At 48.8% G+C, this 22677-nt stretch overlaps 1 protein-coding gene and 1 pseudogene across 5 annotated transcripts in view; one reads left to right on the plus strand and one right to left on the minus strand.

The window, feature by feature from the left end:
* Positions 1–21147, minus strand: part of MGAT5 (alpha-1,6-mannosylglycoprotein 6-beta-N-acetylglucosaminyltransferase) — a 352200-nt gene extending 331053 nt beyond the window's left edge. For 2 of the 5 annotated variants that reach the window (XM_036320247.1, XM_036320246.1), the window contains exon 1: positions 20757–21144. The gene's annotated coding sequence lies outside the window, so the exon portion shown is untranslated. Of the gene's footprint in view, positions 1–20756 lie in introns of all 5 variants that reach the window. The other 3 variants (XM_036320245.1, XM_036320244.1, XR_004969483.1) reach the window with 2 other exon arrangements.
* On the plus strand, positions 11596–12043 carry LOC118662081 (annotated as a pseudogene).
* Positions 21148–22677: the final 1530 nt, after the last annotated feature.

Here is a 22677-nt window from a genome sequence, read left to right on the forward strand (position 1 = left end):
GTATTCTTCTCAATCAGCTCCATTTCCCTTCCTCCTCAGCCAACGATTCCAAATCCGCACCCTTCCCCCTCTATTTCCAGGAGCCTGCCTGGCCGTCTACCTCATATATCCACTCAGCCATTCTTCCATTCGTTCCAACATGTACTGAGCACCCACTATGTGCCAGGTGCCATGCCGGGGGCAGACAGAACTGAATCTCACAGTGCGTACATTCTAGTAAAACAGTCAGGTATTGGGAGATGATGAAAATAAAGGAAATAAAGAATAAGCAGAAAATCCTGGTCATCGGATGTGACCCACGTCACTTCCTGCCCACTTCTCCCCCTTCCAATGTTTTTAATTGAGGTAAAATTTACATTACACTAAATTAACCTTTAAAAGTGTACTAGAAAGTGGCATTTAGTACATTCACAATACTGTGCAACCATTACCTCTGCCGAGTTCCAGAACATTCTTACCACCGCCCCTCTTCCCCCCCCCCGCCCCCACCAAAAAAAAACAGAACCTTCCCACCCACCCTCCTTCCCCAGCCCCTGACAACCACTGACCTGCTTTCTGCCTCTGGATTTACCTATTCTGGGAGTTTCCTATCAATGGAATCACACAACCCCCTCCAATGCAGACAACAATGGGAACATTTACAACAGGGCCGTACCCTAGGGGGTCGGGTATTGCATTCAGGTTTGTGCCCCTACCCTGGCATGTAAGTACTCAGCAAATGTTTTGGGGGCCACAGGGATGAGCTCTACAAAGGATTAGATGCAGGGGTCCTCAAACTTTTTAAACAGGGGGCCAGTTCACTGTCCCTCAGACCGCTGGAGGGCCGGACTATAGTTTAAAAAAAAACTATGAACAAATTCCTATGCACACTGCACATATCTGATTTTGAAGTAAAAAAACAAAATGGGAACAAATACAATATTTGTATTTGCATGTGGCCCGCAGGCCATAGTTTGAGGACCCCTGGATTAGAGGCTCAGCATCTAAGCCTTTTAGAGCTGCATGTCATGTTAGACGCCATCTGACCAACTCGCCCACTTTTGCAGAACATAGAGGCTCACAAAGCAGTTCATGGCAGGGCATGCGTCAGCTCCGAGATCTCCTGACTTCCCAGCTGTGTCCTGCCCTATTCCAAGAAGGCGCTTGTTACCCAAGGCAGCACCGCTCCTCTGCCTCTTCCACGGTCCCTCATTTTCCACAGCAAAAAGGCTGCTGCTTGACAGCCAGCCACCTCTCTCAGGCCCTTGCCTTTCCTCATGCCTCTCCTCCATCCCTGCTTTGTTATTGTTTTGTTTTTTTTCTCTATCTCATGGCCTATGGTTCTCTTATTTCCTAGGAAAATCTCATCCTTCAAAAAGGCAACCAGAGAGTGTTGTCTTCTTCAGGGCGCAGCTCAAACAAATTACAGGGCAGTCCCTCTCCGGGCCCTGCTGGGCCCCCCTGGTGGGGGAAGCTCCTCATCTCCCAGAAAGTTTCATTGGCCTGCTCTGGGATTCGGTCTTTTGGGTGCTCCAGGGTGCAGAAGGCAGAGTCCCAGAGAACTTGGAAGGCCAAGTAACAGCTCACAATAAAAAGCCAAATCCCAAATTTCCAAGAAACACATAACTCCCACCGTCGCCTGCTTGCTGCAGGTTTCCAACCGTGGCCATTGAACGAACAGTGGCCACTGAATGAACGGTACAGCATGTCATTCTTTGTCACCACTGACTTGATGATGACCGGCAACCCAGCAGGACGATTTTAGAGGCGTGGTATTTACAGAAAACGCTGTTAGGAAACCTTTGCTTTCGCACCTTAACTGGCCTCAAAGGCAGCAAGAGAACATGCCGCAGTGAACAAGTGGACCCTGGCATGGATGCCATGTGATGTTCATTACTGTCTGTGGCTGGGCTTCACCTATCGTCTGTCTGCACCTCTGCTAGGTGTGTGCTCAGGTGTGTGTCTGAGGCTCACAGAGGCTCAGAGGCTGATCACAAGCCAGACTGTCCATGACGGGAATTCGACATGTTCCAGGGCCCTCACTTTAACCGCTCACAGCAGTGATTACCCCACACAGTCAGCCTTGATAGGACAGTCATGGCCATGGGCAGAGTGCTAAGAACAGAGGCCATGAGTTACCTACACCCTTTGCTATTGAAGAATTCATTTTACCACTTTACATCGTAACAGCCACGGGCTATGAACATGTTTGGCCTCCCTGGATATGAGACTTTATGAGTCTCACCTTGTAAATGCAAACTCATTCTTTTAAAGAAAAATGGAAACTGTTTTTTAGGACAAGAAAAAACATCTGCCTCCCCCCTCCCCCACCACCACCACCAAAAAAAAACAAAAAAAAAAAACCCTTCCATATTTTATATGAAAGATCTTTCTTATAGAAGTTTCTCTTGCCAAAGGCAACTTTTCTTTAGCCTGAGAGGAATTTCTCTTTGTCTCTATACCTAGTGCAGAACTCATCTTCAGAAGATTATTCAATATTTAATATCTGTCTTCCCAATTTATCTGCGATGAGGCAGCCCGATCTAGTGCATCTCATGGAGAACAGGCAGGCTTCGGAATCAGAGACCTGAGTGAAGCCCCCAATCTGCGCCTTATCAGTACAGGGGCTATATAGCCCCATGTAAAAAAAAAAAATTACTGATTGATTTTTAGAAATAGAGGAAGGGAGGGAGGGAGAGAGAGAGAAGTACTGATTTGTTGTTCCACTTACTTATGCATTCATTGGTTGTTTCTTGAATGTGCCCTGACCAGGGATTGAACACACAACCTTGGTGTATCAGGTTGATGCTCTAACCAACTGACCTACCTGGCAAGGGCCCATATATCCCCATTTATGCCTGTTCTCCCAGCATAATCATTACTACCCCCTTTCACTCTCAAAAGTGTTGAGGTTTGTATGATAAATTTTGTGGTCACCTTAAAATTACATGAGTCACTGCAGACAAGACACTTTTCCATAACTCAGTTTCATATTTGTTCAATGAAAACCTAATTGACAGCGCCGTCATTAGCATGGAACCAGTGCACTCAAGGCATGGCTCCCCGGAGTGCCCAGTCCTCCCCGGAACTGAGCTTTGTGCTCCAGAGATCCATTTGCGGGAAAAGCGTTCCTCTGCATGTGAGGCCCTCACCGCTGACTGTCAGTTTGAAGACAGGACCCGTATCCACTTTCACTGTGAGATGGTCTATACAATTGTAATGGGATCTACTGTGTCCAGCAGCTGCACAGTTAATTCTGTGCAGGGAAATGTAAGCACCTATACTCTCTCCACAAAGGTAGGATTAAGATTAAAATTCACACCAAACAAACCTCCATGAAAAGTAGATCAAGGGACTGTGGCTCAGAATAGGGGGAGTGGTAAGAGGGCCTTCAAACTGAGTGAACTAATCACCCCTCAGCCAATGAATTTGTAAATTTCTTACTTTCCCAAACCAAAAAAAAATTGCCCTTACCAATCTCATGATAGGACAGTTTCTCCATAAAAGGACTGAGGTATCTCACTTAAAAAATTAGGCCAAAAAGCCTGACCACAAAGCATAGCTCAGTGGTTGAGCATCGACCTATGAACCAGGAGGTCATGGTTCCATTCCGGGTTCGGGCACATGCCCAGGCTGTGGGCTCCCATCCCCAGAAGGGGGCTGCAGGAGACAGCCAATCAGTGATACTCTCTCATCACTGATGTTTCTCTCTCCCCATTCCACTCTGAAATCAATAAAAATATATATTTTTTAAAAAATTAGGCCAAATAGTACCTACAGTCTTGCACATGAAACTGTATGTAAAGCAATCAGCAGCTCAGGAAGCAACAGAAAAAGAGAGATGCTGTCCTTCATCGATAAGCTTGCTAAACACATGTATGTTCCCTTTAGTCTGACATGAGCAGTAACAATATAATGGGGCTGCTCCTGCAACTTTAAGAGAATGGCTTTGACTCGTTAAGAAAGACAATCGATAAGCCCATAGAAAAATGGAGGTTAAAAATTTCAAACTGTTCCATTCCAATCTTGAGTACATCTTTTGAAACAAAGAACGAAAAAAAATATATATTGTTCCTATTATAATTTAATACGGGTTGAATGCATGAAGATCCCTCTCCATGCTCAACTACTAAAGAAGCGGGAAGGAAATGGTCAGCACTTCCATGCTCTAAATATAGACTTAGCCGCTGAGAGAGGAAGGCGATACACATGGCCGCCCAGCCATGACTCCGCGCCCGGAGGACAGCAAGGAGCAGTGCAGAGGGGGCTGTTCTGCGGCAAACTCACTTCCCATCAACAGAAGTTTCTAGACAGAGAAAAAAGGCTAATGCTGATCCCAGAAACCCGACTGCAGATACAGCGCAGCACCCTCCAGCGGGACTCACTGGGCAAGGTAACCACCAGGATGAAATACACACCTACGGAGCTGTCTACCTCTACCTCACACCCATGGTAACAAGGAAAACACCCCAGCAGCTGTGTGCAAGGTATTTCTTGGGCAATGCGGTACTTCCCGGAGTTCTTGTGATTATGTAACTCGGAAACATAGAAGAGGAAAAGAGAAGTTGGTCTGTATATTGTTCATTTTCCTAAAGAATGTCTGTGGTTTTTCTCCGCTTGAAAAACTGAACCAGAAATCACACTTCTGTCTAGGATTCGGATAATCAGTACGTTTTGGCTTTAAACACATCATGTACCTTGTGCTGATCAACACAGCCTTCTAGGAGGAATGTTCTGAGGTTAGCTCCTCGTGCGTAAGAGAAGGAACCAAGGATTAATCAAGCTCAATGCTTAGACCAGGTCCAAGAAGGAAATAAAACAATTGGAGATAAGCCCATACCCCCTCCATTATTATCTGGAAGTATTGGGGAAAGGCCAAGTCAGATGGAAGTCAGCCCCCAATAAACAGAAGTGATAGGGCAGCGGTGGAGGGCGTACTGTCCAGACCAGAGCCCTCCGAAATCCTGCTCTAGGACTGTTGAGTCACAGACCCCTCGGCAGACTGGTGAGACCTATGGACCATTCTCGGGACTTTTTTAAAATATGCTTTTATTGATTTTAGAGAGAGAGGAAAGTAGAGGGAGAGAGAGAGAGAGAGAGAGAGAGAGAAACATCAATTGGCTGCCTCCTGCATGCCCCTCCCTGAAGATCAAGCCTGCAACCTGGGCATGTGCCCTGACCAGGAATCAAACTGTGACCTTCTGATTCATAGGTTGATGCCCAACCACTGAGCACACTGGCCAGGCCCCTCTCAGGATTTTTAATTTATAAAATGAAATACATAGGAATACAGAAGAAGTCAATTATATTTAAACTAGAGGCCCAGTGCACAAATTTGTGCACAGGTGGGGTCCGGCCACCCACTCCAAATTGGGGTGGGGGGGCAATCAGGGGTGGGGCTGGCCGGGGGAGTTATTAGTGTCAAAGCTCTTTGCAGAGTGTATACACATTTGCTGCTGGCTTTTGGATGAGTTAAAGCTTCAAAGGCACTTTAGTGTCAGGGACACTTACAGCTTCCATTTCTAAGCCTCTCCCTAGATAGGTAATTCGTTTTAGTTCCCTACTGACAAACTCTCTAAAGAGAAGCCATGGTGTGATGTGCTGCCCTCTTTGGTAGTAAGCAATGGAGAGAGAATGCAGGAAGATGGTGGTTGTGCTGGGCACCTCTCCTGGACCCCTGACTGATGGTCCAGAACCGTGAGCAGTTTTCCTCCTGATCACTTGTAATTCAGGTTCCTGGTGTATGAAGGCTGGAGAGCGTTTACTTACTTAGAATCACTGAAGGTCACACTTCAGTAATCGGGTGGGAGGACCAATCGAGGCAGGGCAAGCAGGGGGGAGGGACCGCAGGCAGTTGGATGGCCAGCCCTGCCCCCTATCGGGCCAGTTGGCCACCACAGTGTGCGTCATAGCCACCGGTCGTTCTGGTCATTCTGGTTGTTCTGCCATTCGGTCGCTTGGCTTTTATATATATAGATGTGGTGATCAAAATATTTTTTAATTGTGATATAGTAACACATATGCTTACTTGTCAACACATTAAATAACACTATCTAGTAATGGGTATAATAACTACCATAATTTCAAAGGCATAATATTTCAAGGTATCTGTTAGCCACCTATGATGTGACATAAAATGTCAAATTCCTATTGGTGACAGAGTCACAGACAACAATAACATTACTGTGATGTATGGTCAACATACAAAAGTTAAGGAATTGCTCGATTTTTGTTAGAGGTGAGTGAAAATCAAGGTGTAATGTTTTCCCATATAAGCCTACAGATCTTCTTGAAACCCTACAAAGTGGTGCCTATGAAACACATGTGATAATCTGGTTTTCTCCCCTACTCCTAGGATTCCCCAAATGATGAAGAGCCCTACACCCAGGACCCTGGCCCAGCAGGAGCCACAGCCCAGGCTGGGAGGGGAGAGGGTCTGCAGTATTGGGCCAACACCTCTGTTCCGCTTTTCTGTCAGTTGCACACATGCATGAGCCACAGTTTATTTTTTAAATTGTTAGTGTTGAGTGTTTAAATCGGCTGAATCATCGAGCCAAGGGGAACTTCCAAGTCACTTCCCCTGAGCTCTGTGTTTTAAACCGTATCAGGACAAAGCCCCAGGCTCATGGCAAACTTCTAGCGCTCTTTTACTATCGGAAATCAAACTCTTAGAAAAACTTCCTAACCGCAATTTCAAACATATAAATTTGTTGCCCTAAGAGTAACATACATGAGAATAAAAGGAAAATAATTTATAACAAACCTAACACACATTTCAAGTTGCAATTCGTTGGGCAAGACTAATGTAGAAGGTCTGATGGGGTCACTTAGGTGCTTGTACTTGAAATGTAAAATCGTGTAAGTGTGGACTGACGCAGGTGAGGTGGTGATGGCACCGGTGGTCTTTGTTAATGGTGAGTGCGGTCTGCAGGTGCAGGTAATAAACCGGTTTTGCTTCTCATCCATGACCATCTATTTCACAGTGGTAATGTCCTTGTACTAACCTGATCATTATTTAACAGGAAAGGAGGAAAGGGAAGACTAGATACAGGCATGCCATTTATGCCGCTTTGCCAAAAGTTGCATTTAACACTTTCCAAGTCTGTTTCCCGCTGATGGATGGGGAAAGGGACTGGACAAGGCAGCCTGACACGTGCCCAGTAAGTTCTGAGGGACCTGGGAAGGTGCCTACCTAGCTGCCCATCAGTCACACCTGGAAGCGAATCAAGTGGCCAGAATAGGCGTGGTCACTGCAAGTGCAGGAACCTGAGTATTTAAACTTTCAAATAAAGCAAGTTCCCTCTCGCCTTCTCCCCCTGGCATGCTGGGTGCCTGCTCTCCTGTGGCAGGGATGTGCCTCCCTGCGCCCACGTGGCACACGGCCATGTTGGACTCCACACAATAGACTAATGGACTGTAATTAGCTTGGACGCTGAGCCACACCCGGCTGCAACATGGAACGGAAGCTCTGGACACTGGCCCTGCTTCTGGCTCTGCTGAACTCGCAGCTGCCCCTTTCGGGGCTGGCTTGGGGGAATGGGCCATTGCAACCCAAGAAATGTAACCTCACCCAAATAAAGCCTTCTCCCACACCCCATCCTCCCGTGGGGCTTCGGAGAACGCTTGTTTCAGTGGTACTCTAAGGACCTCACTCCCACTTGTGTCTGGGAAATCTGGCCCTTTAATTCCTCCTGCAACAGTGGAACACTCCGGGGTATAAGACCACTGTAGCCATCACAGATGGTTAGCATCCCTGGTCTCCACCCAATAGATGCGAGTAGTGCCGCTCAAGCACTGCCAACCAAATGGCTTCACAAATTTCTAAAATGCTCCCATAAGACTCCCAGAACCAGCCAAATTCATGGTGCAGCTCCCACATTCTGCCCGCTCTGGGTGTTATCCAGCTGGGCCACTGAGGAGACACTCCCCAGGAAATGCAAGTGGCATTACAAGAGCAAGACCAGAGCTCCCGGTGGCTTCCCCAGGAACAAGGGACCTTCCAGGAGTCCAGCCCTTGGGACAAGAAAAGCAGGAGGAGGCAGGGAGAATAAAGCAGCCAGAGAGAGGGAGGTGGAGAGGAAGCCAAGGGGGTTCCTGGGGTTCTCAGAGACTCCAGGCCAGCCTGCAGGCTGCAGGCAGCTCCTGGCTCCTCTCCCGGAGCCCGAATGTGAATTCTCCACTTTTGTGTGAAGCAAGCTCTGGCAGGTTTCTCTGCCAGCGCCCGGGGGGGTGGAGGTGGGGGGCCTTATTAATTACAGGGGCCAGCCCACCTGCAGGGAGGGCCACCCACCCAACCTAGGCGGGCAGTGGGCCCAGGAAAGGCCCAGGAGAACCTGTTTGGACGTCAAGGAGCCTCCCTTACTCAGACTGCACCTAAGCTCCTCCTGCTGTTCCTGAGGCCCATGTATTTTCATTCCGTTCTCGCTGCCAATAAATAAACGAGCCAGTGACCATTCCTCACCTGGCATTTCAGATTCTAGAAAGATATTTCCAGATCATCCTGAAGCCTTTGCCGCCTCGGCTCTTTTCACCAATCTCATTAGTCACAACACATAAATAATATTGCTGTCCTTTCCTGACAGGTCTGGGAATTTAAGGTACTAGAGAAATTTGGCCTCGAAGGGCCCAATTAGGCCTGGATGGGGAAAAAAGAAAATTTTCCCCATCTTTCCAACCCTAAAAGTCCATGTCTCTAAACCTTATACTCGGAAAGAATACCACCGGGATTCAGAAATGTGACGTAAGGACCAGTTGCCAGAAGGTGCTCTAAAAGCAGCCAGGAACACCCTCCCTACCTCTTCCAGCAATGGACTCCCATTAGGTCACAAAAAAAGGCAGGGCTGGAACCTAATGAATAAATAATTAGCACTTGAATGTGTGTCCCTGTTAATTCCCGCTAGTTTCCACAAGAGAGCTCAATTAAATTAGAAAAATGGGGGAGGGGGAGGTAACACTACTTAGAATGGGACATTTTAGAATGGCTTGAAAAGTTTCCTATGTAAGCCATCAGGTACAATGTTAATAGCAAACACTTCACTGTTGGGTCGAAGTAAATAGAAAAGAAAGTTTGAGGATGACACAGGGAGTGGGTTAGTTTCACAGCTGCCAGATTTATGCAATTTCCACAGGAACATCAAGAGAATTAACAGTCTTCTAAACAGAGGGTCGCCACGCACAGGGTCATGGCCCAGTTAAGCTCGAGGGTCAGAGCTGCTCTCCGGAGCCCGAGATGAGCATCGGGCTCTGTGGGCCATAAGCTGCCAGGGCTGCTTAGCTCTGCCTGCACCAAGGAGAACAAGTGTCTGTGTTCTGGTAAACCCTCATTTACAAAACGGGTAACAGGCCACAGTGGCGACTCCTGACCAGCATTTCTGACATAAAGGAAACCAAAGAGAAAACATCAGAGATATAAGGGTAGGAACTGTTTCATGAACTTTTCTTGCTGTTATATACATGTATGTATGGGAGTTCTGAGTCAATGTCCTACTGCAGGTTGGGGGTCAAAAGTCACTACATTAGAAATAATAAATAGTTTTGTGAGAATAAACAAGTCATCTTTTCTGTCAAAGAACAGTTTAGGCAGCCACTATTTGGGGCCACATGACTTGCAGCTCCCTGGGAGCCGCAGTCTTGAAAAGGCAAAGGTCAACCCCTTCCTTTAAATCAGCCAATCCCGAAAGACTGTGAGCCTAAGCTCCAATCAAGAGTAAGGGACAGGTCACGCGTGTCAGGATTAAAAAGCCGAGCGCCCGCCCGCTCGGTGTGCCCAGACCCTTAGGCCTTGCTGCCTGGCTCCCGAGTATGCTCTGTGTTCTACCAGGACCCCTCAATTTGGGGGCTCGCCTTATTTCTAACAGTTTGAGAAGGGAAAACAAGTCTGCCTTGGACTGAAACCGGAAAGAATTTAAAGGTCTTTCATGCTAAGAAAAAAAGGGGGGTTAGATATATTGGGCACGCTCTTGAGCCTACAGTATAATCTTAAGAGAATATTTTTTTAAATTACATATTTAATAAGAATATTTAGTTACAAGTAGTCCAAAATGATCTTCAAAGGGACACTATAATATTTCTTATGCTATTGAAATATCTGACAAGAGCTGTGTATCAGTTAGCAACTGCTGTATAACAAACTTCCCCAGCACTCAGTGGCTTTAAAAAACAATCACTGATTACTGCCATAACTCTACAGGTCAGCTGAGTGGTTCTGGTGATCTGGCTTCACTGGCCTGGGCAACACAAGCTCAGGAGACTTGGAGCAGCCGACAATTCATTGGAAGTCTGGCCTTGGCTGAGGCAACCTGGCTCATCCCCAAGTGTTTCTCAGATCTCCCCATGAGGCCAGTCTGGGCCTGTTCTCATGGCAGGGATCTCAGAGGGCTCACCCAGCTGTATAAGAGACTATTAGAAACACCTACACTCTTCTGAACTGTTTACTGGGCATCTGTTAATGTCCCACTGGCCAAAGCGGGCCACGTGGCCAATCCCAGTGTCTCGGGAGGGGAGCGGAGGGGACTACACAGTTACAAGGTAAGGAGTGTGGACCCAGGGAGGCCATTCATCAGGGCCATTAATGCAATCAATCTCCACAGGCAATGTTTCGTTTGCCATCCCCTTGGCAGAAGCAGAGAGATTTTACATTAGTTTAAGTTTTCCCATTACCATTTCTCATTTTGTTTTGCCATTATCACTTCTGAGGCAGGAAGGCAGAGTGAAAAGAACCAGGCTTTGAATCAATGAGATCCACATTTAAACCCTGACTCCACTACTTCTGGCTACAAGACCCTGTGCAAGTTTCCTTTGCACCTCAGTTTCCTCATTGCAATCGCAGGACTGCTGACAATTTTCTCAACTGGAACACATAAACATGCGTAGCTTGGTCTAGCCACAGCTGAACTCGAACCTTAGATACTGTGTTTTATAAATGATTTGTTTGAACATGCAGTCAGCCCTCCATAGCCACTGATTTAAAATCTATGGATTCTACCAACTGCAGACAGAAAATATTTTTTTTTTAATCCCGAAAGTTCAAAAAAAAAAAAAAAATCTGTAAACTTGCCACATGCCCAGCACTACTGAATCCATGCAAATGAAGTGATGTGAAGGCACACCCAGCTGTAGCCCACATGCAAATATAGGTTATATGCAAATATTCCCCATTTTATTTTTTATTTTTATTTTTTTTTAATATATTTTATTGATTCTTTACAGAGAGGAAGGGAGAGAGATAGTTAGAAACATCGATGAGAGAGAAACATCGATCAGCTGCCTCCTGCACATCTCCTACTGGGGATATGCCCGCAACCCAGGTACATGCCCTTGACCGGAATCGAACCTGGGACCTTTCAGTCCGCAGGCCGACGCTCTATCCACTGGGCCAAACCGGTTTCGGCCCCATTTTATATAAGGGATGTGAGCTCCAAAGAATTTTAGTATCTGAGGGGGATCCTGGAACCAATCCCCAGCAGACACCAAGGGACAACTGAATTCAAAAATATGAACAAGGAAATAGGCACATTTCCTGTGACAGTAAAGTTCTTCAATGGGAAGGAACAGTTCCTTTAAACAAAAGTAGAAAACCATTTCTTTACAAAAAGTCTTGAGGACCTTTTTATGAAGATGACACCTGCCCCTCTCAAAGCCGAAGCCAAAGCAAAAGCTTTAAAGGCAGAGAGAGCAGTGCTGAAAGACGTCCACAGCCACAAAAAAAGAAGATCCACATGTCACCCACCTTCCGACGGCCAAAGACACTAGGGCTGCCAGGGCAGCCTACATACATATCCCCGGCAGAGCGCACCCAGGAGACACAAGCTTGCCCACTATGCCATCATCAAATTCCCCCTGACGACGGAGTCAGCCATGAAGAAGTCAGAAGACAACACAGGTGTTCATGTCAAGGCCAACAAGCACCAGGTCAAAGAGGCTGTGAAGAAGCTCTATGACACTGATGTGGCCAAGGTCAACACCCTGGTCAGGCCTGATGGCGAGAAGGCATATGTTCGACTGGCTCCTGACTATGATGCTTTGGATGTTGCCAACAAAATTGGGATCATCTAACCTGAGTCCAGCTGCTTAATTCCAAATAAAAAATTTTACACTGAGAAAAAAAAATAAAAGTCTTGAGGACTGTGGTAGACAGATAAGTGAACCCCAAGATGTTCAGTTCCTAAGCCCCGGGACCTGTGGAGATGTCAGCTTACAGGACAGACGCGATTAAGTTAAAGACCTCGAGATGAGATTATCCTGGATTGTCTGCGTGGGCCCAATCTAATCACAAGAGTCTTAAAATCAGGGAACCTTTTTAGATTTTAATGTTTCTTATATTTATGGAAACTTACACCTACATTTATACACTTTTCATATACATCCAGACATCAATTCATGTTCTTATATCTAATTTTAGTCTTCCAGGTGAATGTACTATAATGCCTGTATGTATAAATCCTATGAACAAATATAGGACTTTTGCAAACTATGCATTTATTGTAATTATCATTGTTTAATTTTTTTAAAATATATTTTATTGATTTTTTACAGAGAGGAAGGGAGAGGGATAGAGAGTCAGAAACATCGATGAGAGAGAAACATCGATCAGCTGCCTCCTGCACACCCCCCACTGGGGATGTGCCTGCAACCAAGGTACATGCCCTTGACCTGAATTGAACCAGGGACCCTTCAGTCTGCAGGCCGACGCTCTACCCACTGAACCAAACTGAGGTTCGGGCTCATTGTTTAATTTTTAATAATAAATGGTAACAGAAAAAAGGGGGGAGGAGGACAGAGAACCTTTTCCAGCTGTGGTCAGAGCGCCAACCTGATGGCAGAGGGACAAGGACCCAGCTCAACGCTGCTGGTTTGGGCGCTGGAGGAGGGGCAGGAGCCTATGAATATCAGCCGGAAAGGGCAGGACATGCATTCTCCCCTGGAGTCTCAAAAGGAATGGATACCATGATCTTAGTCAGTGAGACCCATGTTGGACCTCCGACCTACCAAATTATAGAACAATAAATTCGTGTTGCTTTAAGCCACAAAGTCTGTGGTTATTTGTTACAGCAATAACAGAAGAGCTACGTAATTTTGTAGTCTTTATACTAAATGAGGAAATAGAAAAGTCTCTCTTGAAGCCACTAGATGGGGGGGGGGGGGGAGGGGGGCGGAGTCTGGAACTTGGAGAACACGTGTCAGGCATGGCAAGAAAAATGGGAGCTGTATCTGATTCTGGATATGGTGGCAGTCAGACTACTAGTAAAGGCATCATGAAGGGATAAGCAACTCATTTTCATGGGAAACCTTTATTGCAGTCTATAGGAAAGTACCATACAATCATTATCCATACACTCTCTAAGCATGTATGAGGGGAAAGCCATATGAACAAAATCCTTCCACAGAAACTCCCAAGAATTCATTCAGCTATGACTACTCCCGACCTTCAGCTGCAACTCCGCTCACGGCCACTTCTTTGCAGGTAATACCACAGTAAGGTAACAGCACTAACGGTCTGTGAAAATGGACACACGCACAAACACAGACGCACTCACACACAAAGTCCCAACTTGTTGGGCTTCAGGAGCCCATGGATTATGCTCAAGGAGAGGGAGAAAAGACAATGCCTATCAAAAATCCACGGATTTAAAAAAACAGAACTCTAAAAACAGACACAACCCAACAGGCCCACAAGAATGGGAACACACCTAAGAATACTCTGAAGGACAGATAAGAGAAACAAGAGCAGATGAGTGTGCTGAGCTCAGCCAAGACACCCTGGTGGGACCCCACAGATGGGGAGAAGCTGAGATGCCTCATTTGACAGAAGAGAAACCGGAACCACAGAGCGCTGAACTGACCGACATGCAGCCAGCCAGCCCACTGCAGAGGCCTCACCAGCCAGAGGAAGTTTACCTTCAGTAAGTGCCTCGCTGCCCAGCTGATCCTGTGACACCATGTCAGGCCCCATATAAGGCAGTGGAGCTTCCAGTCATGCCTACTAAGGCTCTCCACTCCTTTCTGAGAAGCCCTTGGGGCCAGATGTATTTTTTTAAGCGACCTGAGCAAAGACTTTCTCTCTCTGGAGCTCCCTGGACATCAGGATAGCAAAAAAGGAATGGTGAACCTATAGACGAAAGTTGATAACATTTACCCAAGAGAACTGCATGTGTGCATACTGAATAATGGACAGTGAAGGGCTGTCCACAGAACAGTGTCACCTTTAAATCTAGCAAGCACAGGTGTTAGAAATCACATGAAGGGAGGAGGGGGAAATGTACCATCCTTAGTCACTGGAGCGGAGAACTTTGTAAAAGAGGGAAAGCCATTCCCATGGGCAGAGGGCCTTGAAGCTGTGTTGGCGAAGGTCTCGCAGAAGACCGGGGACGCCTCCTAGGATGAGCATGATTATTGAGGAGGCGGGAGAGGAAAGTGTCCCTTCCTCTCCAAATCCCCACGGTGCTGCCTCCAGCCCTGGTGGCTCTGAAAAATCACAGGAGAGAGGGTGAGGGATATCCACCACACTGAAATATCAAGAAAGCAGAGAGCTCAGACTTCGCGTGAGGCAAAGAGACTGCTTTTCTAAACAAGCTATAAAAGAGAAAGAATTGGTCATTTAGAAAACTCATTAGCATGAACACTAGTAAATAAAAAGTTGGCACTGGAAATAACAGATGGTTAAAAAAAAAAACACACGCAGCTGCAAGGAGATTGATATCAAACTCCCTGTTCTTTCAAAGTAGTTTCATAGCGAAGCAGCGATGCAGGTATGTAAACAGAATCGGCGCGGCCTATGGCAGTGTAAATCCTTAGCTACTTTCCCCAGGCACTGTGCCATGGAACCACAGCACTCCGTGGCCTGGTCATCTTCTGCTCTTTGAATCTCGGTTTCCCAAGGGAAAAAAATAGCTTCACTGGGGGGACAGCTCTGAGCTGAGAAGGAAGGAGCCAGGCTTTCTATTTCTCAGCATTCAAAATAAACATCCCAGAGATAGTGATAATAGAGGGCTAGTTCTTCTTAGGTGAGCATTTGAACTATCTACTAGTCTGCCAGCAAAAGCAAAAACAACTTGAGTTCTTCCTGAACAGTTTTTCTTTTTTGCATGAGGGAACTTTATTTCTGTATTCAATTCTTCTTCTGCCACTTGTATATATAGGGTGATACAGCAGGGGGACAGAACAGAACTTGGGAGAGCTCTGATTCAATCCCTGTACTTGACAACATCAGAACTGAGGCCCAAAGTGGTCATGAAACCTGGTCACACCCAGCTCGCAAGTGGCAGAGAGAGGGTTCGAGCCCAGCCGGTGTAGGTTCAGGGGTCCATGTTAGCTGGACTATGCGTAGTTGTTAACGCTAGGAACCTCACCCAGTACTAGCCAGTGCCTTTTTCCAATTAAAACCAAGAGAAGTCTTACAATGAAAGTCTTAGTTGAATGAGTGTTCTTCATTTGCATACTGTTTCATAACAACTGACTCTTCTATGTGGGTGTGAACAGGCCTTAGAGCTTAACCTCCTTGAGCAGCTAAGGGCTCTTAACCAGAAACTTTCGAATCAGGGACAGGTGAGCACTGATGGGCCTGACGCAATCTGGTCATAGGAAAGGAATAAGGTGGAAGGAAACAGCGCTTGCCATATGCCTAACAGGAAAATTCCACGAAGCAAGAAGATGCCGGTGGTCAGAGAAACATTTTACAGGGCCTCAGCTATCTTTCCAGGATTCCACATACACTGCGGGAATGTCCTCACCAGCCCTCTTTTGGAACAGTTAAGGAAGAGCATGCCTTGCCCAACCCATGCTCTTAAAGAGTGAAAATCAATGCTGAGAGGGACCACGGGCCCTAAGACTGAGAGAGACAGAGTGAGAGAAAATAAGAATTTCAGAGTGAAACGTAAAGTCCATCCAAGACTACAGTCTTTTTGTTTATTGATTTTTTTTTTATTTTTTTAGAAAGAGAAAGAGAAACATTGATTTATTGTTCCACTTATTTATGCATTTATCTGTTGCTTCTTGTATGTGTCCTGACCGGAGATTGAACCTGCAACCTTGGTGTATCAGGATGATGCTGTAACCAACTGAGCTACCCAGCCAGGGCTCATTCTTAAGATGTCAAACTTATAAGATGGCATAAAAAAAAAAAAGGAACACCTCACTCAAAGGCACAAAAGACTCTTCCATCTGGGGATAGTGAGGGAACTTGGACACACCCCTCTCTCCCCACCAGATTCCAAGGGTTCTAGGAGTGGGAGGGGCAGATGCCAAAGGCCATCACATTCTCTCCCTGGCTCAATTCTACAAACAAAGCAGGCACATAGCTGTTACCAGTTGCTATCAATTGTTCCTGTGGGACCAAGGGTCAGAACTGAGGCGCAGCATTCCCACTGCTTCCTGCTGGTGAGACATGGAGCAAGTCCTTCTACCTCCCTGCACCTCCATGAGCTCGGCTACAAAGAGCAAGGAGCCGGAGGGATATTCCTCAAGTCCCTTCCAGCCCCTGCCTGTCTAAGGCTTCTCGTGGCTTTAACTGGAAAAGGGCGCTGGCTAGTGCAAGGCGAGGTTCCTAGCTTTAACAACTACACACAGTCCAGCTAACATGGGCCCTGGCCCTATACCAGCGGGGCTCGAATCCTCTCCCTGCCACTTGTGAGCTGTGTGTGATCCTGACCAGGCTTCATAAACTCCTAATGTCTCAATCTCTCTAAGTATAAACTGGAAATGACATCAGCATCTACCTCAGAGTTGCAGTGAGGAGTAAATGAAATACAAAAGAAGCATTTGCAATCATGTCACATATAGAAGATATATTTTTTTCATCATCATCTATTTCTTGCCCACCTGTTCTTAAAATTTCTCCAAGACACATAATCTCTATACTGATCACCAACACAACACACTCCCAAGGGGAGACTGAGCCATGAAAGATCCAAACTGTTAGCGTGGAAGACTGTGCTGTGTAGGATGCTTATAAAAAGCATCTGACCAGCATGACAGCACTTACGAGCCGTCTGTGCTCAGAACTACAACACTAAGAAGAGGCGCTCAGACAGAAGTGGGTGGGCAGCACACATTCCCTCAAGGGCCAGCCACAAAAATCTCACAGGGATGCAAATAAGTGAGGCTGTTATTATTCTAGGGATAACCTTGACATTTTTGTAAGTAACTCAATTGCAAACACCAGTACTTCACTGTGACAAGTAACTAAGTACTGGGATAACACCACTGCTGAGTTCATGGGCAACAGGATGGAAAAAAACTAGGTACCCGCCCGCCCCAGCTGGGGTCAAGGTCCTGAAGCACAAACGCAGATATGGCAATGGGGCTGCCAGTTTACAGGAAGAACTGCTCCCACCAAATCCAGCCACAGAGTTTATCCTCCTTGCCCCTCCTGACTTTTGAGGCCGAAAGGCCCAGCAGAAAGGCCTCTGTTTTCTTTCCAGAGGGTTATGTGTTCATGCAAGCGAGCTGGAGGATTTTGAAGAAACAGCAACCCCTCTCATGCACACATACAGCCTTCCAAATGTGAGGAAGTCGGGGAAGGATACACTTAATTGTGGCAATGAAAAAAAACAAGTAAATAAATAAAACTGCACAAGTGGGCAAACACAGCTCAAGTCCCAACTCTTCCAGCTGAAAACACGGTTACAGTACCGAGGCTCCTGGGACCCACCTTGGCGGCTTTCCAAGAGCTATTAGTTTGCGTTAACACACTGAAGAGAAGGTCAGATAAATTAAAAGTGAGGAGGTAATTTTGAAAAAGGACATCTTTATACCCAGCACCAGCACGGTGGCTGCCCAATACACACTCAGTGAGGACACCTGCAGCTGGCACAGAGGTCACCACATCTGTGCCTGGATTTCTGATGTTGACACAGGCTGCAAGAGAGCATGGGGACAAGGCTTAGGTTAGGAACTCTAAGAAGATGGGGAGATCTTTACTCGTATTCTGACTGTTAAAGAGGGACTTTATACTTCAAAGCAAGTCTGAACTTAAAAGGCAACATAGTAAAACTTGCACTGACAAGTACCAAATTCATTTCTGACCCAAACCGCTCAACCGTCACCCACGTGGCACTCTCCCCCAACTGGAAAATGATCTCCTCTCTTTTTTAAGTACCTGAATTCTGGATCACATACACCTTCCTCCAGTCAAGACTATCCGTTAATTGTTCGCCTGACACCAGGATCCTTCCCCAAACTTTGGCATCCACCATGACAAACCCCCAGAGACAACACTCCTGCTAGCACATGCTTTCCTGAGACCTACTATAATCACACCAACACAGAATACCATCCCCAACCACTCCCCCCTCCCCCTTGCTAGAGCCAGAAGGACAAGACACAGAGGAGAAGGGGGTAAAAATGAGTCCCCACTGCTCTTGGGAAGGAGCAGGGCAACTCCCTGCAGGGATGACCACAGAGTATGAACGGACACGGACTTTCCAACCCAAGTCTTACTGAGGACTGCTCTGCAATTTTCTTGACATCGCTGCCTGTCCCCTGCTAAAATCAGTCTGAGCGTGACTCTGCCGTGACTTAAATCCCAAGCCATGTGGAGCAGTAGGAAAAGTCATGTCAACTGTCAGCGTGCATCCAGATCAGATCCTGAGGAGCCCCTTCTCAGGGGAGAAGCCAAAGGCCTCCCCCTGGGCTGGGACCACAGGCGGACTCTGGCATCAAATGCTTTGGGAAGCCAGCTGGGCAGAGAAGTCTGGTTGGTTATTTTTAAACGGAAAAAACTGAATGGGAAAGGAGAAAATTTGAATTCCTATGGTCTCCTGAGGTCCCTTCCAGCCCCCAGATGCTACCAAAGAACAACTGCATATGCACACGCACAGGCCCATGCTTCTTTATGAAAAGCTATATGGATGTGTGCCTATGTGTACATGAGTACCGTATTCACACTTCCACACACACAGCACTTGAAATGCGCACTGCCATGAGCTGCTCTGCAGCACTGGCTGAAACGCAGATGCCATTGGCAAATCTGGGCGAGCCCCTCAGCCCCGCTGCCATTGCAACCTGCCTTAAAACCAGCCAGCGCCACCTGGTAAAGCCCCAACCCCGGACTGTGGACGCCTTTCTCCTAATGACTCCAGGGCAGGTCGCCTAGATCCGGGAAGGCAGGCTGGAACAAAGGAGCAAAGCAGCTTCCTTTTCCTCTTTGGCCAGTCACTCAGAGGGGCAAAGGTCACCCTCTCCCCTGTCCTGCATCAGCTCATTTCTCAGGCCTCTATGCTTCAGGGGGACTACATGGACTTCAACTTGGTAACTAGAGAAAAGTTCAAAGACCTCTAGACAGGGGATCTTTGCTCTCATCCTAACAGCCAAAAAATGTAGGATGCCAGCTTCCCTCTTGCCTCTTTAGAATGATTTCCTGCCTCTAACATTTGGCTTCAAGTGTTTCCAAGTGCAGTGTTGCCATCCCACCCAAACCTCAGCTTTTTCCTCCCCAACTCCACAGCTTCGTAAGCGTCCTAACTGGTCTACCAGAGCCCGGTGCAGACACCGGCGTCCGCCCAGGGCCAGGGCTCGCAGTAAGTGCCAGGAGTACGGAGCCCTAGACTTGGCCTCTGGCATCTCTGCAAACCATATTCGACGCCTTGTTCCTGCATCCCCCAGGCACCTCGCACCCTGGTGGCTCTCCAAAAGCGGCTGGACAATGCGAAAGGCACCTCTTCCCTCTATGGCGAGGCAGCTATGAAACCAAGGCTTTGTGTGTGACGTGACAGCGAGTAGTGCGCCAAGGGCCCCGCGCTCACACACCCCCTTCCACCCAGTCTGCTCTCTGCACCGGGTCCGTGCGCGTGGAGAGCGCACCGCGAGCGGGTCCACCTGGCAGGCGGCCGCGCCACCAGGCCTCTGGCCACCCGGCCTGCGACCTGGCCTCGGGGAGCGGGGATGACATCCGCGCCTCGGTTCCCAGCCGCGGGGGCGGCGGAAGAGAGAAGCGCCGCGGGCCGGGCAAAGGCGATGCCCGGAACCGGGACGCCAGAGGGCGACAGGCGGGGGGCGCGCCCCCGACTCCAGCACCCACCGCCTCCAACTTTGCGAGCTGCGGGCGGGGAGGGGGCCAGGGCCGCTCGAGACTCGGCAGGAAGTTCCCAGGCCCGCACTGAGCATGCTCTCGGGAGTGTGTGCGCGGGTGTGGACTCCGCGCTGCCCCTCGCCTCTCCGGCCAGGCAGGCTGGCCCTGAGCGGGCCGCCGGCCGTCCCCCACGGCTGGGGGCACCACTGGACCCTGCGCACCCGGCCCAGAGCGCCCCCCGCCGCATCCCGCTTCCCCTGGGGCCCGGGGCCAGCCTCCCTTCTTCCTCCTCGCTGGCCCGAGGCTGAGCCCGCCCGGAGCGCCCAGGACCCGGGGACCCCAGCCCGGCCCACACCCCCAGCATGACCCCACCAAAGCTCCTCCGCGGTCCGACGCCCGTCTGCCAGCCCCAGCAGCTCGCCTCCGGCCCGCACAACCGAAGCCTCCTCTGGGCAGTCCCTTGAAAAGCCCACAAGCCGCTTCCCCACGGGTCCCGGGGGCCTGCAGCCTCCCCTGGAAACGGGTTGCCACGGACAGGTGGGCGCCTCGAGGCGCGTCCCCGGCTTCGCTCCCGGTCCCGCAGAGCGGCCGTGGCCCCGGCACCCACGCAGGCGGCAGCGGGGCGGCGCGCAAAGCCCCGGGCTGCGCCACCCTCGGCACGGCTCTCCCCGCCCGCGCCCAGCTCCCCGTGCCCTCCGCGCTCCGCTCTGCGTGCATCTTCCCGCGGGGATGGCGAGTTTCCACGCGATCGCCCCGACCCAGTGGTTCTCACCTCCTTGTCGCGCAGCAGCCGGAAGCACCCACCACTCGCCGTCCCCGCAGGGCCCTAGGCGGGGGGCACGGAGTTGCGGCGCCCGGAGTCCGCGGTGCGGCTACCAGGGCTGGCTCGCGCCTGGGGCACCACGGCCGCCTCCGGAGCCGCAGGGCCGCCGCCGAGCTGGTGGCGGCAGGGATGGTCTGCAAACTCCCAGCCCTGGCGGGGCTGCGCGCGGCGCGGCCACACTCGGCCCGGACGCGGCAGACACTCCTCCGGAGCTCGGCCGACCAAGGCTGAGGTCGGTCCGCAATTTCTCCCGACCCTCCCTTTCCCGACCTCTCCAACTTCTCCCCGCTTCTGGGCTCCCGGCTCTGGAAGGCAGGGATCCCGGCCAGGGACGCTCGGCAAACTCCCGCCCTCCCCGGCGGAGCGCTCAGCCAATTCGAAACGCCCTGGCCTCTCAGGGGCCGTCTACAAACTACCAACCCTGTCGGAGGGGACTTCTACCAACCTTACTATTCCGCAGCCCGGAGGGAGGGAGAAATGGGAGAGACAGTATGATCCCGGCCATAAATAATATTCTAGCAAGGTTACGGGCAGTGTGCAAATGCTAATAGGCACTGCACCCCCCAGAGTGGTGCAGTCCAGGCCTCTAAGCAGTGAAGCCCTGTGAGGGGAGACTGTGAGCTCAGTCATCTCAGACATGCCCTGAGCCTCTCCACCCTGGCAGAATGAAGCAGCCTGAGTTTCTGACACTTGGTTTTGGTGACCTTGGACAAGCACTTAACCATATGACTTTATCTTCGTAGGGTTTTTTTTTTTTTCCCCATGAGGTTATTTTGAAGAAGAAATAAAATAAATGTAAAGTACTTAGCAACACCTAGCACATAGTAGGTGCTCAATAAATGAATTCCATTTCTCTTTCACTTCCCCCCTCCCACCCCTATATTTTATGAATACTGTAGATAAGCTAGGTAAACGTTGTAGTGTAGTAAATTCAAAAAAGAAATAAAACACACCCCATGTCCTGAAAGCACCACAAAGAACACTGACATGACATTACATCCAGCCAAGCCCAGGAGAGAGAATGTGTACATTTACATCACTAAGGGTGATAGATCATTGTTAAGGGTATTAGAATACAAGGAGAGTGGCCTGGCGGGTAACTTAGGGGTGAACATGACAAGGTTTCTAACCCACCCCAGCAAGTTGCAGGCCGTGTTCCAGTCACTATGTCAGGTTGCTGCATGAGAGTTTATGTGCAACTTTCCCTTTCGTTCCCTGCAGGATTTTTCCATCCCCATGTCACTGTCCTCCCTGGGGTCATCTTTCTTGAACTTAGGTCACCCGACCCTGCTGACCTCCCTCACACCCTCCCCACCCCACAGCAGAGGATTTAAAAACAAAGAATCATGGAATTTTGGGACCCTAGAAATGACTTAGTCCAACTCCCTCATTTTGTAAGTGAGCTCTCAAGCCACCTACCTAATTAGGGAAGTCTCCTGACTTCAGATCTTAGTAGGAAACACCCTGTGGCCTCTCTTCTGTTGAGCTAGCTCCAGGCACAGTAAGTCAGTCTACTCTACCCTTAACTTCAAACTGGAGGAAATGGCTTTAACATTTTCTGATCAAATGGGCCCCAAATTATCAGCCACTTGGATCCTCAGCTGCCAGAAACTGTCCAGGTGATGCCCAAGAACCACAGGAAATCTGCATGGGCAGAAGGATTCCTCTTAAGAAGACTTTTTGGTGAAATCCCGGAATACTGGGAGGCACGTATTTCCCTCGGTCCCTTGGAAGAAAATACTGTCTCTAAGGCTTCTGGCATTGGGAGGGAAATAGAAGAATGGTGACATCTGGTGGTCAGGACTTTCTGTGCTTTGGATAAGGAAGGTACAGATTCTGATCCTAATTGATTTGCTTTGAAGCCAAGTCC

The sequence above is a fragment of the Myotis myotis genome, unplaced genomic scaffold (assembly GCF_014108235.1).
Source record: "Myotis myotis isolate mMyoMyo1 unplaced genomic scaffold, mMyoMyo1.p scaffold_m19_p_8, whole genome shotgun sequence".
Taxonomy (NCBI): Eukaryota; Metazoa; Chordata; class Mammalia; order Chiroptera; family Vespertilionidae; genus Myotis; species Myotis myotis.